Source organism: Nelusetta ayraudi, unplaced genomic scaffold (assembly GCF_046127955.1).
Source record: "Nelusetta ayraudi isolate G7.1 ecotype Tasmania unplaced genomic scaffold, CSIRO-AGI_Nayr_v1 ptg000033l, whole genome shotgun sequence".
Classification (NCBI taxonomy): Eukaryota; Metazoa; Chordata; class Actinopteri; order Tetraodontiformes; family Monacanthidae; genus Nelusetta; species Nelusetta ayraudi.
In genome coordinates, this window is record NW_027466083.1 from 2,365,230 (window position 1) to 2,378,169 (window position 12,940).

The window sequence follows — 12,940 nt, forward strand, 5'->3', positions numbered from 1 at the left end:
AAAAAAATCCAACTACAACATGCTATGATTACGATTATTGTTATAACAACAACAACAATAATAAGATGAACCACCTCACAAATGTACTTCAACGGCATCTCATTTCTGCCCAAAACAAGTGAGATCTACTTTACAGATTAAAAACTAAACTAAAAAAAAACAAAAACAACGAAAGACAAAATAAGTAGAAGAACATGAAATGTAGTTTGTCACAGGTTTATGCAGCACACAGAATCCATCAGCGACAGCCAACTGATCAGTCTTTGCAGTCTTTGCCCATCCACATGTGTTCTCACACAACAGGTGGTCTATTTAAATCCAAGCAGCCACATTGATCTCCCTCTCAACAGTGATTAACGCACAACTGACACAGCATGTAGCCCAGCAGTCCAATCCAGAGAGCTTCCTGGAGTGAAACCTTCATCTCCGGTTCTGAAACTGTATATCATTTGCTGCAACAACAAAAAAGAAAATGGCTCTAAACAGTGATACAAGTGTTCCTGAATGAAATGAAACTAAATGAGGTAGAGGCTGGTTTAGGGTTGACAGGTAGAGATCCTTGGAAACTCAACTTCAAACTGTTCAAGCACAACAAAGAGCGTGTCAGCGATGATGGCACAAGGAAATCCTTCAGGCTGTTCACGCCCATTATCTAATCTGTAAAGCAGTGGGACATTGCTTTTGAATGGCGTGATGCAAAGAGGAGGACGGATGTGCATTTCCTTGCCCTCTGTGGAGTTTTGTGGGCTTTAGGTTTAAAGGTTTAAACAAAAAAAAAAAAGGGGGGCGGGGCTCAGTCTTACGTGAAAAGGCCCACGGAACTGGGGAGCAACAAGGGAGATGGCACTGTTACCTCTATATGCAGCTAAGCAGTTGACAAAGCTCAAGAAAAAGCATTTACAAACTGAATAATATAATTGATATTGATGAGTCGTTGAAGTGGGCAGAGGGATCAATACTCCATACTTTGTCAATCTATGATGTAACATTTGTTCATTTTTAGATGTGTGACAACTAAATGGTTTTACTTACTCTCTCAACCTTTCAGGTCTAATTAAGTGGCAGATCTCTTCTCACTCTTGAGAACTGCAAGATCTACACATCTCTGTGTGCCAACAACACAAGCAGCAATACGGTGAAATCTAAAGGTTACACACTGTGTTTTTTTAATCACGTGTGCGCTCCTGCATTACTAGGGGCTAACTAGTCTTCAAACTGAGATTTTTCATGGCCACACTTCAAATGGAAGGGTTGTTGTATATCACAAATCTCGAGCCACTCCTGTCTGGCTCGCCACATGTTGTACCCAAAGAAAGACCTGAGGCCAGTGCAATACTTTCTGGGTCCTCCTGGACAACTGATGTTCCATAGCTTTCCATAGTTGCTGATCAATCAGTTCAGGAGTTGAAATAAAGCAAAGTAGTCAAGGATCAGAGGCATTTCTTGCAGGTTTACTGACAGATGAAAAATTGTACAGCAACCTGGGGTCATCCAGAATTACACAAAACAAGACAACTACATCCTATGACGCACTAACGATGAACCCATAATGTGCCCATTGCTGCTCAAACCATGTATTTTCCATTTTAAACCACCACAGGGTATGAGGTGTTTCCCTGAGAAGATGATTCTGCTACAAGACGGCAGTGGAATTGGCTCAAGCGTCCACAGAAACTGTGGCGTCCACAGAAACTAAAAAACTGACATTTTTTAAGTGTTTTTTTTTAATAAAGACTTTACTTTTAAAAGTTATGAAATTGTCTTACTTTAATATTATATCAATGATTGATGGTCCTCTTTTTTCATGAAAGTCACATAAAAGGATATTGCAAGATGTCTGTGATGTCTCAGTAGCTCTGAGTTGTATTTAAATGTACGGGAACATAACCTCACATCTTTATTAATGCTCTGCGACAGTTCTGTATTTGATCACATTTAAATGATGGTGGTGTATGAGAGCCTGTCTGCGGTTCAGCAAGAGTGAGTTCACTAAACTTTTGGCTCTGTCAGTGCAGACTGTGCTACAGAGCATCAATAACACACTGATCAACGACAAAGTACACAACATCTACGTACTTAGAAGCTCTTGGTGACTTCTGATGATGTAGTCGTTGAAGCGGAGTCCTGATTCGTATAGGGCGAAATCTCAGACCCTACCTCTTGTGACTTAGTTCAAAGGACCGAGGGTAGATAAAGGGTTTGGGGTAAAAAAAAACAAAAAAACCCAAACAAACAAAAAACAAGAAGAAAAAAGAAGGAGAAGAAAACTAGGATTTGGCTTCTGACTCCATTACTCTTCACAAACCCAATAATAGGTGCCCTTTGTGTGATTATATTTGAAAATGAATCAGGTATATCAAAAAACCTTTTTGTTTCATACAAAATGACCTAATTGAAAAACCACACCAAACTGAAGCCACTTGCAGCCAATACGTCAATATGAATTAAAATAATAAAGAAAACCCTGCAATTCAGATCATCCATATCAATTTTAAAAAAAGGACTCATATGAAAGGACAATAAAAGGTAAGGGAGAGACAGAAAGCCAGGGACATACTGGCACGCTTGAAGGTTCTGTCAGATATCAGGGACCAGAGCCACGATGGAAAACAAGCCAAGAAAACACGGTAACAGGTGCCAGGTCGAAGAAATAGAATTGCAGCAGAGAAGAAGATGGTCTTAGCCACCTGGCGTCCATGTAGAGACCCACAATCTGACATGAGCAGCTTCATGCATGAGAGAAACAAGACAATTCAATTAAATACCAGACAGAAGCACAGCTACGGCCAGTGAAAAAACGCAGCTGCCTCTGATTATAATAGGAATCAACGGATGTGTGTCGATGTTCCACTTGCCATGGGCACCCAAAGGATTCAGATTTTAAAATCAAAAGGAAATGTTTAAACTAAATAAAAATGTTGCTGTAAACGAGGCCTGATCGGGGGAGAAACTCACTCTGCCTTTTGAGAGAACGAACCAAACTGTCAATGCTATCCTGGCTGCATGGGCAACAACACATCTGCACAGGCGGTGAAGGCCATGATCTGTTCATTTGCAGTTTCAGCTTAATTGGACAAACCACAGTCACATGCACAATACTGGACACACAAAAAGCTTGTCTGTTGTCTGGGAAGCTTTCTGGAAATGTAGGGACGTCCCTCTTTGAATGTGCAACAGTGTGTCCACAAGTGAGGAAATACAAGAAACTGGAATAAGGGATTGGGTTTTGGTTCAGGCACTGACGAGGGTAGATCAAATTCAGAAGAAGCATCTCCCAGCACGGAGAAAAGTCTTCCTCTTGGTGCCGTATCAGAAGACCTTGGCAATTATGCTGCGACACACTTCTCTGTCATTTACTCAATCAAAGCACATTGACTTTTAGACTCATACATTCTGTTCTTTTTTACATGACAAAACTGATTGGGAGCTGCCTGATTGGGAACCAACTGAACTGATTATGAAACTTGACCGTCAATAATGAAGAAATGTGAGCTTGCGTTTACAACTTGAACTTAGGTCAACTTACTGGACCACGTAACGTGGGTCAAAGATGGGCAACTTTTCTCAACAGGGGCACCTCATCATGAGTAGGGATTGACCCAGGGTCCTGCCTGGTGAGGGCTGTTTTTATTTAACACAGATGGCTTGGCATCTTCGACAGACTAAATCAAAGCCAGACGTGAGGAAACTGAAGCCAGCTCCTTAGAACCCGATCCTATGATTATAATATGGGTGTGTAAAACAAAAAAATGTGTGACTGTTGACATTTCCCGCCACAAGCTACTGTGCCACGGATGAACCGTTTTTGGCTTCCCAACCAAAATGAAATTCAACCTTGTCCCATCAATGTGCTTCACTTCCCACTAATCAGCCCAGATCATTCACTTCCTACTTGCCGCCTGATGGAGATGAAACCTGGCAGTTTATTGGACAGACGGGTGCCTTTCAGGGCAAAGTAAATTGGTGGTCAGTTTAGTTCAGCTCTTGTTTTCTAGTTACTTACTATCAGCTGAAAACCATGGTAGGATTACAAATCGACAAAATCTCCTATTTCAAGACTTTGTAATCAAGGAGATGAGTGTGAAAAGCAGTGGAAGATTACAAAGAGAAAATTGTGATTTTAAGGGTTGAAAAGGGTGAAAAAATGTGTGATTTTTCCACATCAATTCACCTTTAAGTTGTGCACTGAGAAGGAGAGAGCATTCTCTTCAAATGAAGGAAAACATTCATTTTGACCACCAGCAACACTTGAGCAACTTTGACACTTTGGAGAGACAGGCATAACACCATGTTGAGTAGCAGGTAAGCCCATAGCGTTAAAAGATCTGGTTTGATCAAAGGAGACACACACACACACACACACAAAGTCTTTTGTTTTATACTCTACTTGTTACTCTAAATTGGCTTCAGACATGTTGGATATTATGTTTGAGCGGAATTCCTTTAAAGTGCTTTGTGTGACTTTTGTCAATCTTGCTTTCTAGTTTTGTCTTGTTTGGATTATCATCTGTACATTTGGGGGGAATTTCTGGGTTCTACAAGGGCTTCTCTCCAATTCGAACCCCCCCCCCCCCCCCAGCGTGTTAGTGGAGACCACTAAATAACACATTTGACCACTTTTTGTTGATTCTGTTGCTCTTATAAATGGCCACAACTGCTGGGGCATATAAACTTGTTGCACTCTTCCAGGAAAATGGCTCTCTGAAACTGTCTGTGAAAAGGCTCTTTCGCCCACTTAGAAAGTCACAGACGCACATCACCAGACACTTCAGACAGAGCAGAACAACTCCTCTGGTGGAGAGCTGGAAGAGAATCAATCTCACACCACGGGTAACTGCTTCATGAGTATTTACTTATTTCCCGGCAGACTTATTTACCGTTTTAGAAATACCAATTTCAGCGATGGCGGGCATCCGTGGTGACGGCGAGTACGTTCACAGCATCAGCCTGCAGCCTCTTCCATTCTGAGCTCAAGTCACGGCTCGCCAGAAATGGAAAAAGACTACCATGTGGACGGCGTGTGAATAAATTTGACTTTTAAATGCTTGTTAACTTTGGATAATTCATATTTGGACGTTTCCGTTCCAGCCGTCTCTCTTCCCAAGGTGAACAGCGGTTTTCGGAAAGAATAATATCTTATCAAATATTCATTCAGCATTTTTTTCTGGCACAAACAAACAGCTTGGAATGGGCTGCGCTTTGAAATTTGCTCAGCATCTCAGCCACTGTTGGCTCTTCTTGGCCTGTCTTTAGAGTGCACAGCTCTCTGTCTGCTCTCATTGGCTAGAACGCATGATCTCACCACCATCTCTCTGAATAATAAATACATGTGGATGGACCAAGCAGATAAGAAACAATCCCTGTTTGCTTTGATTTTCTCACCAAGACTTGTTTGTTCTTATTTTCTCAAGCTAACTTTTCCCTCCCCCAGTCATTTTCTGTCTTATTGTCTTGAAGGTGCATGCCAGCTCATGTAAGCTCAACCCACAGACACAGCGTTGCTACTGGGCTCAACTCTAGTTTGTGCGCTTTCCCACTTGGCACGAACAGCTATTGTAAGATGTTGGCCACTGAAAGAGGCCTAATGGTCTCTGTCAGATAAAGGTAGAAACTAAGTGTGTCATAGCCATGAGGCAGAACCCAACATCACTTTTTCTCATGGTAATTTTACAATAAATGTTACTCATGTAACAAAAATAAATGCTGAGTGCATGAGAAAACTAAAAAAAGTTAAAGAGGAAAAGTAGCAGGAAGTAGTATTACTACTACTACTACTACTACTACAACTACTACTACTACTACTACTACTACTGATGATGATGCTACTACTACTACAACTACTAGTATTACTACTACTACTAATAATAGTATACCGATTCTACTCTTTTACAGAACGAGTAGAGTGCGAGTGCTTGCATTTTGGTACTCACGATACTGAGTACTTAATTGGACAATTACACAATATAGAATGACTTAGATAAATATATTTTTTTAGTTTTCAAACGATAGATATTCTGTTATTTGAGCAACATTCTTCAGCAGGTTTTTCTAACACCAGGCGACTTCCGCAAGTTTCACTGCAGTACAAACAGAAATTTAACGAAATTGTCATATACATACATACACAACTAGCATTGTGCTCGAGTACGAGCAGAGTGCTCAACCCCAGTATCGGTACCCATACCCGATACCTATATTGGTGCATCTCTGATAATAATAATAATAATAATAATAATAATAATAATAATAATAATAATAATATAATAATAATAATAATAATAATAATAATAATAATAATAATAATAATAACATGAGTATTTGCTTAACATATGTGGTTTGCTGCATATTTTTGCTCACAGACACATTTGTCACTGCTGGCACAAAGGACAAAAGAGCCACAGCTCCATCAAGTCCCCAGGCTTTGAATAATGTAGTCATTCTCCTGCTAAGAAAGACGGCTGGTCTGGCACCGGCACTTTCTAAGCGAGTCCAATTGTGTTGTTGGGACTGCGGTGCCAAAGCGGTGAAGCCCCCAAACGGTGCAGGAGGGCTCCGGGCGTAATGACGGAAGCTTTGGACACGGCCTGAAAAGCAATCGGCGATACCAGCTGAGACTTCGCAAGGTTTCGCTAAACTGTAGACACAGGACAGATGCATGATGGGAGAGTCGCAGCATGGGCACGTAGCGCTATTTATCCACGGGTTTGTGTGCGCTCCCGCGTCAAGCTGTGCATCCAGGGCGGCTTTGACCTGTGTTGTGCCAAGACGTGTGACTCATCGTCTCTATAGTGCGCGGCAGATGGAGCTCGGAGTTGTTCGGTTTCATATAATTCCTCTCCATCCAACCCTTCCTCCCACACTCACCGCCGAGAGAAAACAAAACAGGAAAAAAAAAAAGAAGCACACCCTTGAGTCTGAACAAGTTTATGGGCATGAAAGAGGAGGGAAACAGCGAGACGCAGGCAGAGTGGGAGATCTGCTTCGACGTGCATTCATCACGTCCGCGTTGCGTGTCTCTGCGTTTTGCAGTAGAAAAGACTCATTCCCTGCCTCAACTTCATTTTCAAGGATTTCATCAGGCGCCTTTGTGAACACGATGACTTATTAGATAACCATTCATCTCTGTGATCAAAGCGCTATGATTTTTTTTTTTTTTTTTAAGCTTCTGACACCCTCGCGCCCTCCAACCCCCCCATTAGAATTAAACGCTTTCCCAGCATGAATTCGCCTCTCTCTCATCTTGTTCGGAATAAAAAAAAACATCTAATGTTGGGAGATGTACCCATCCCCGGCCACTAGATGGTGCTGGTGGATCGGGGAGCCGTCGACGCACCCTTTGCAACGCTCCAGTGTTCCGCCGACAAAGAGCGGGGCAAATCATAACTAACCTTTTAAATGTGCTCGGTCGAGATGAACATTATGTGGCTGCGGAACATAATCAGCGGCTCGTGCTGATCCAAGGATTGGATGTTGGAAATCAGAGCAGCAGCTTAGTTAATGGGAGGAGCAGTGAGACGGAAAAGTGCATCGAGGAGGGGAGGATTTATTTCATTTTTTTTTTTTTTTTTTTTTTTTTTGAGGGATCTGGCCTATTGTGCGAGCGGTGTGTGTGCGTGTGCGTGTGTGCTCGCGTATGTGTGATCAACGGAATTAGAGGCGGCGAAGAGGAAACAGAATGACACACAGATAAACAACGACAGCCTGTTGTCTGCCTGTCTGTCTGTACTGACCTGCCGGATGGAATACATGATAGATAGATAGATAGAAAGATAGAAAGATGTACTTTATTGATCTCAAATTGGGAAACTACACTGTTGCAGCACTAAAAAAAAGTACACAAAGTAAGTTAGACACAAGTAGTTAAAAAAAACAACAACAAAGCAGATACAAAAAAGAGGCTAAACTGATGCTAAACTCAGGGTGGTTAAACAAATCTGCTAGGATGCAATGTGCATTTCCCCCCCCATATTATTTCAGTCTATTTTATTGTATTTTTCTAGCGGTGTGAACAGCGGCGCCTTTCCCCAGGCGGCCACAGCCTTGTACCTGAGGTGATTTTTTTTTTGTCACGGTCTGCCCCGCGTACAGCCAAAAATAAAATCAAATAACAATAATAAAAATAAAACATTGCGGGGGGAAAAAACGCATGCCTTTTCCTGTTTTTCCCGCCACGCTGAGCTTCCCGCCTGTCACTTTGCGCCAGCGTGAACAGGGAGGAGCAGCGGCGGCGACTTGATGTTGTCGGGTTTCGCCGCATGAAAAAGAAAGACCAAAAAAACAAACAAAACAAAACAAACAAACAAGAAAAAAACAGACGGACAAGAGAAACGACTGAGCGCCGACGTGAGCGGCGTGGGAGGGCACGCATTTGCATGTTTCGGCGCTCGGCGGTGGAGTAACACTTCAACACCCCGGTGAGTCCGTGTCAGCTGCGTTATCAACCACTCCGCCGTGTCGATCAGCAAGAAACTCTCGGAACTCTGCAGCGCAGCCAGGAGGCCGAGCTTCCTGTGCTGAGGTGCGCTGTGTTTTCAAGAGCCGCGTGCTGGCGGTGACAAGAGTGACACGGCGGTGCAGTTTGCCGTTAAGGAGGCTGATGGGACCATTCAGTGGGTTCAGAAAGGCACTGGAGGGCCCCAGAGGAAATCATTGTTAATATGCTATGTATCATGGTTGGGAAGTAACCGAGTACAAATACTTTGTTACTGTCCCTAAGAAGGGTTTGCAGGTAATGTACAATACTGGAGTTGTTTTTGGACAATTTTTTACTTGTACTCCTTAAATTTGTACCCCAACATCCGTACGTTCTACTCCTTATATAGCGATTTGAAGAATGCTGTTGTGTAGTTGAATATAAAAGTGGATGATAATTTAGGGGGAAGTTAGAGTACCTGCTTATCAACAAATGTATTGTTTCATTGATCACATCACTTTTGATCAGGAGTTCTTTCGGCAAGAAGGTCCCGCGTTCACTTCCCTGACCTTAAAGGTCCAGAGTGTAAAGTTTGGCTTGATTTAAGATTTTTATGTTGGTCAACATACTGCCCATGAATACATAAATAAAAGTGTACACTCGCAGTGCAATAAAAGTCATTTGGTTTTCCTCCCCTCCCTTAGCATGGTTCTCATATATAGGAGAATATACATAGAGCAATAAGGGTCTTGCTCCTAGTTAGATGCCATCTGGCACCACCATTTAGTCTTAAGGTGGCCGCCTGACAGTGAACTAAATACCAATCGTGTTGTCAGGCGAGCTTCCCTTAAATACCAGGCTCCCTTAAACATGTCACCCACTGGACCTTTAAAACAGCAGGGATGGACTCCAGCACCCTCGCCGCCCTGAGTCCTTCAGGGGAAGCGTTGATAGAAACGGATGGACGACTGTGATACGGTTTAATAAAAAGACGGCCACGGTCCTCGGCAGAACTCAGACCCAGCCGCTTAGTGGCTGGCCTAACCCTGGGGCAGAGCACATTACCCGTCCTATCAATTTACAAATCGTTAATTTACTGAGGCAACAGATCATTAACCAGTGATTTATCACCAAGCTGGCGTTCAGGAGCTGGTAATGGGGAAGGAATGAAGTGAGGAGACAGATAAGAGTAATCTGCATGATCCCTTACTGTTAAATACTAATCCTTGTACTGGTCTGATGGGGTAATTTGCATCAAACTTCAACTTTTCTTATTTAAAACGTGCAAACTTGAAAGTCATATGTTACTAGTTGCCTTATGTGTGGATTTCCATGTTACCGATTCGGTACCATTTAAAATGACTGGACTCACATACTGGTTTCTGGATGCTGGACACCCGCTGCTGTGCGCCGTGTCCCAGTTTTAGCTGCTGGGTGTTTTTCACTGGTTTCCAATCGCTGTCCCTCGACATGTTGCCCTGCATGTGGTGGAGGCTTTGTGTGTGAGTTGTGCTGACTTGATGCATTTCACACCATCAGGGAGCCCCGCTGTGTTCTGCCGCGGGATGTGTAAGCTAAATCCCTTCACCTCTACCGTCTCCACAACTGTTGGCGCCATGTTCGAGGTAAGAAATGACTCGATGGGTGGCAAATCAGGGCCTGACAGCGATTCTCAGAGGCCACTGGGAACATTCTGCAAACGCACTACGAGAGCAAACACACAGTAGATTCAGACTTTTTTTAGATTACGTTGGAACATCAATGTTTTCTTATGCTAATGCTAGCATAAAAGAAGACAAAGAGTTGAATGAGTTCCCCTTCAATAAGAACTCATTTGTGATATGATGTGATCGGACAACAGTTCATTCAAACCGGTGGCGGTGAGAGGAAAACATAACACAATGCTCCTTATTCCACAACAGATCTGCGTCCTGTACTTAACCTTCGTGGCTCAGCCCTCAACTCTTTTGACAGCTTGCATGTTTTTGTACTTATTACTCTTATCTTGAACTATCACCTCTAGCACTTAGCCATTCAATTACTTTTCACCTGCCTTCCCACTTGACTCATACTTTCATATCCATGCCGACACTTCATTTCATGTCTCAAAGGCTATTATTTGAATGTAAAAATGAAAAGAAATTTGAAAAGTATATTGTGCTAAAGAGAGCAGACAATATTGTCTGTGTTCGAGTGTTCGAGAGGATGAGAGAGGGGGAAACAGGGAGAGAAAGAGAGCCGCACGCCCTCTCCGCCCAGACATGGATCAATGGATGAGGAGGATAGAACATATCCAGCCTTCACTAGAGAAAACCACATACTGTAAAGGCTCCTCAGTGGGTCAAATGGACGACGCACCTCCACGGTCAAGCGGTGCTCAGCCAGCCTTCCACTCTGCCGTGTCCTGCTCCTTCCATCGCGGTCGCCCACGCCGCTCTCCCTGCGATCGTACGGCAGCGTCGGCAGCAGATGGGCCTCGCTGAGCCTCGATGGCTGAACCGTGTTCAAACGTGTACGCGGCCGGCACATGGCCGAGCTGTGGGCAGACGCTCCGATTAGGGCAGCTGACCGCAGCGTGACAGGCGCGTTAGCGACGCCCCCTCTCTGGGCGCAGAAGGGTTGAAATATACAGTCCGTCAGTCAGCGTGTCCGTCGTCATGTTCACAAGCTTCAGTTCAACCACCCTGCCTCTGCCTCACCCACCACTGTCTAATGCAGGCCTGGGCAAAATACGTATCAGTACTGCATGTGTGGATGGTCCCTATAGGACTACAGTCCACACCGAAGGACAAACATTTGGTCTGTCCGAAAGAGGTGCGGCCTCGTCCAAAACAAGCGATTCATTGTGGATGTGAAAATATTTTCTCTTTCTAAAGCAATTAAAGGAAGCTAAGAAAGCCACCATAAGAAGAGGAAGAGCCCAATGCAAATGAGCTGAACCGCCTCAAAAGAAAAAGAAAAGGAAGGGAAATGCAAAAATACTTTATTAATTCTCTTTCCTCTTAAATTCTGTTTTCTTAATGTACTTTTCCCAAAGTAAGCACTTTCAGTGACCTAAGAAAACCTTCCAAAAAAAAAAAAAAAGTTCAGAATTAAAACCCCACGATTCTACAGCCGTTTATTCATTTACTTTTTGGGAGGATATTTAATTTATGTCTCATCAAATACAAAAAACGGAGCCAGAAAATTAACACCCTGCCAACAAAACCAATATTAAAAAACACAACTGAGTATCGAGAAACTAAGAGGACAAAAGACTGGTAACTGGATTTCCCTTGTGCCTCAGTGGTGCCAAACAACAAAGCCTGGTGTGTAGTGCCTGCACAAGTAAGCTGAGTGTGACAGAAACAGTCTAAAAAACAATCAATGGGAACTAAACTGCTGGTTAATTTATGCTTAATAGTTTAGCCTTGAAAACACATCTGAACCACACGTTTCTTTTTTTTCACTTTTTGAATTGGTCGCATTTGTGCCAAGCTTTAAGTGACAAGCTCTTCAGCAGGGTTTTTTTTTTTTTTTTTTGTCTCGCCTCTCCAACAAGCCTTGCAGTTGAATATTACACAGTCAGCTCTCTCTCCTCGCACCAATCTGCAGATTGTAGTCGGCTCCAGCGCTGAGCGGTGAGAGCTCCCCTGGCACTGGAGAACAGAGTAATGTAGTGTAGCAAAAATGTTTCTCAGCCGCTGGTGGCTCTCCTGCGTGTTTCAGTCACATCCCTGTGCAGGAGTGGTGCCGGAAGGCTCAAATGAAGCTGGGATTGGGGGGTGGTGACTAAAATAGGGTGCTGCAGAGCTACAAACTACTGGTAGTTGGGGAACAGCGTGTCGCACAACTGAAAAAAGGCCTGTTTTAAAGGCGGGAAATCTCTCACAGAGGAGAAAGAAACTTTTTTTTAACTAATGACCTTTTCTTTTTGTGCTTGCCTTTACAGCACCACACCAGAATTCAGGCTTATGTGCTCATGTTTAATTCAACAAGGCAACTACCATTTCAGATTCAGTTTCACTCAACCTTTATTGTCGAGCAAAAATTGTCAGAGAAGCCTCTCATGTTGAGAATACATTGGCATATGAATAATAATTAAAAGAAAAAATCCACCGGGCTTTAGGTTTGTTATAAAGTTTGCTCCCACTAAAAGTTTCTGACGGCTTTGGTGTACCGTCAATTCAATGTTGGACAGGTGAAACAGTGACAAACGTGCACACGTGAAACATAAGTAAAATGACTCGACTCGTGTATCAAAAATGCAAATAACACCTCGTAAACTAATAAAGCTAAATGTCCTCTTGATTCCATCTAACGCACAGCAGTTTCTCTTCTCTCCTTCCTGCAGAAAATTCCTTCTGTTTCATTGAACAATGTACGATATAGAGTGATAACTGCAACCAGATTTGTTGGAGGGGTGATATTATTATTATTTTTTCAAGTCCATATATATATATTTTTTTTTGGTAGTGATCATTGAGACACTCTAGTGGGGGACAATTTTCACAGCAATAAGACTTCAGGCTGCAAGAAAAGGAAGAA

General features: G+C 42.9%; 1 protein-coding gene across 4 annotated transcripts in view; it reads right to left on the bottom strand.

The window, feature by feature from the left end:
* astn1 (astrotactin 1) overlaps positions 1-12,940 on the bottom strand; it is a 328,361-nt gene that overhangs the window by 38,454 nt on the left and 276,967 nt on the right. The gene's annotated exons all lie outside the window — the stretch shown is intronic.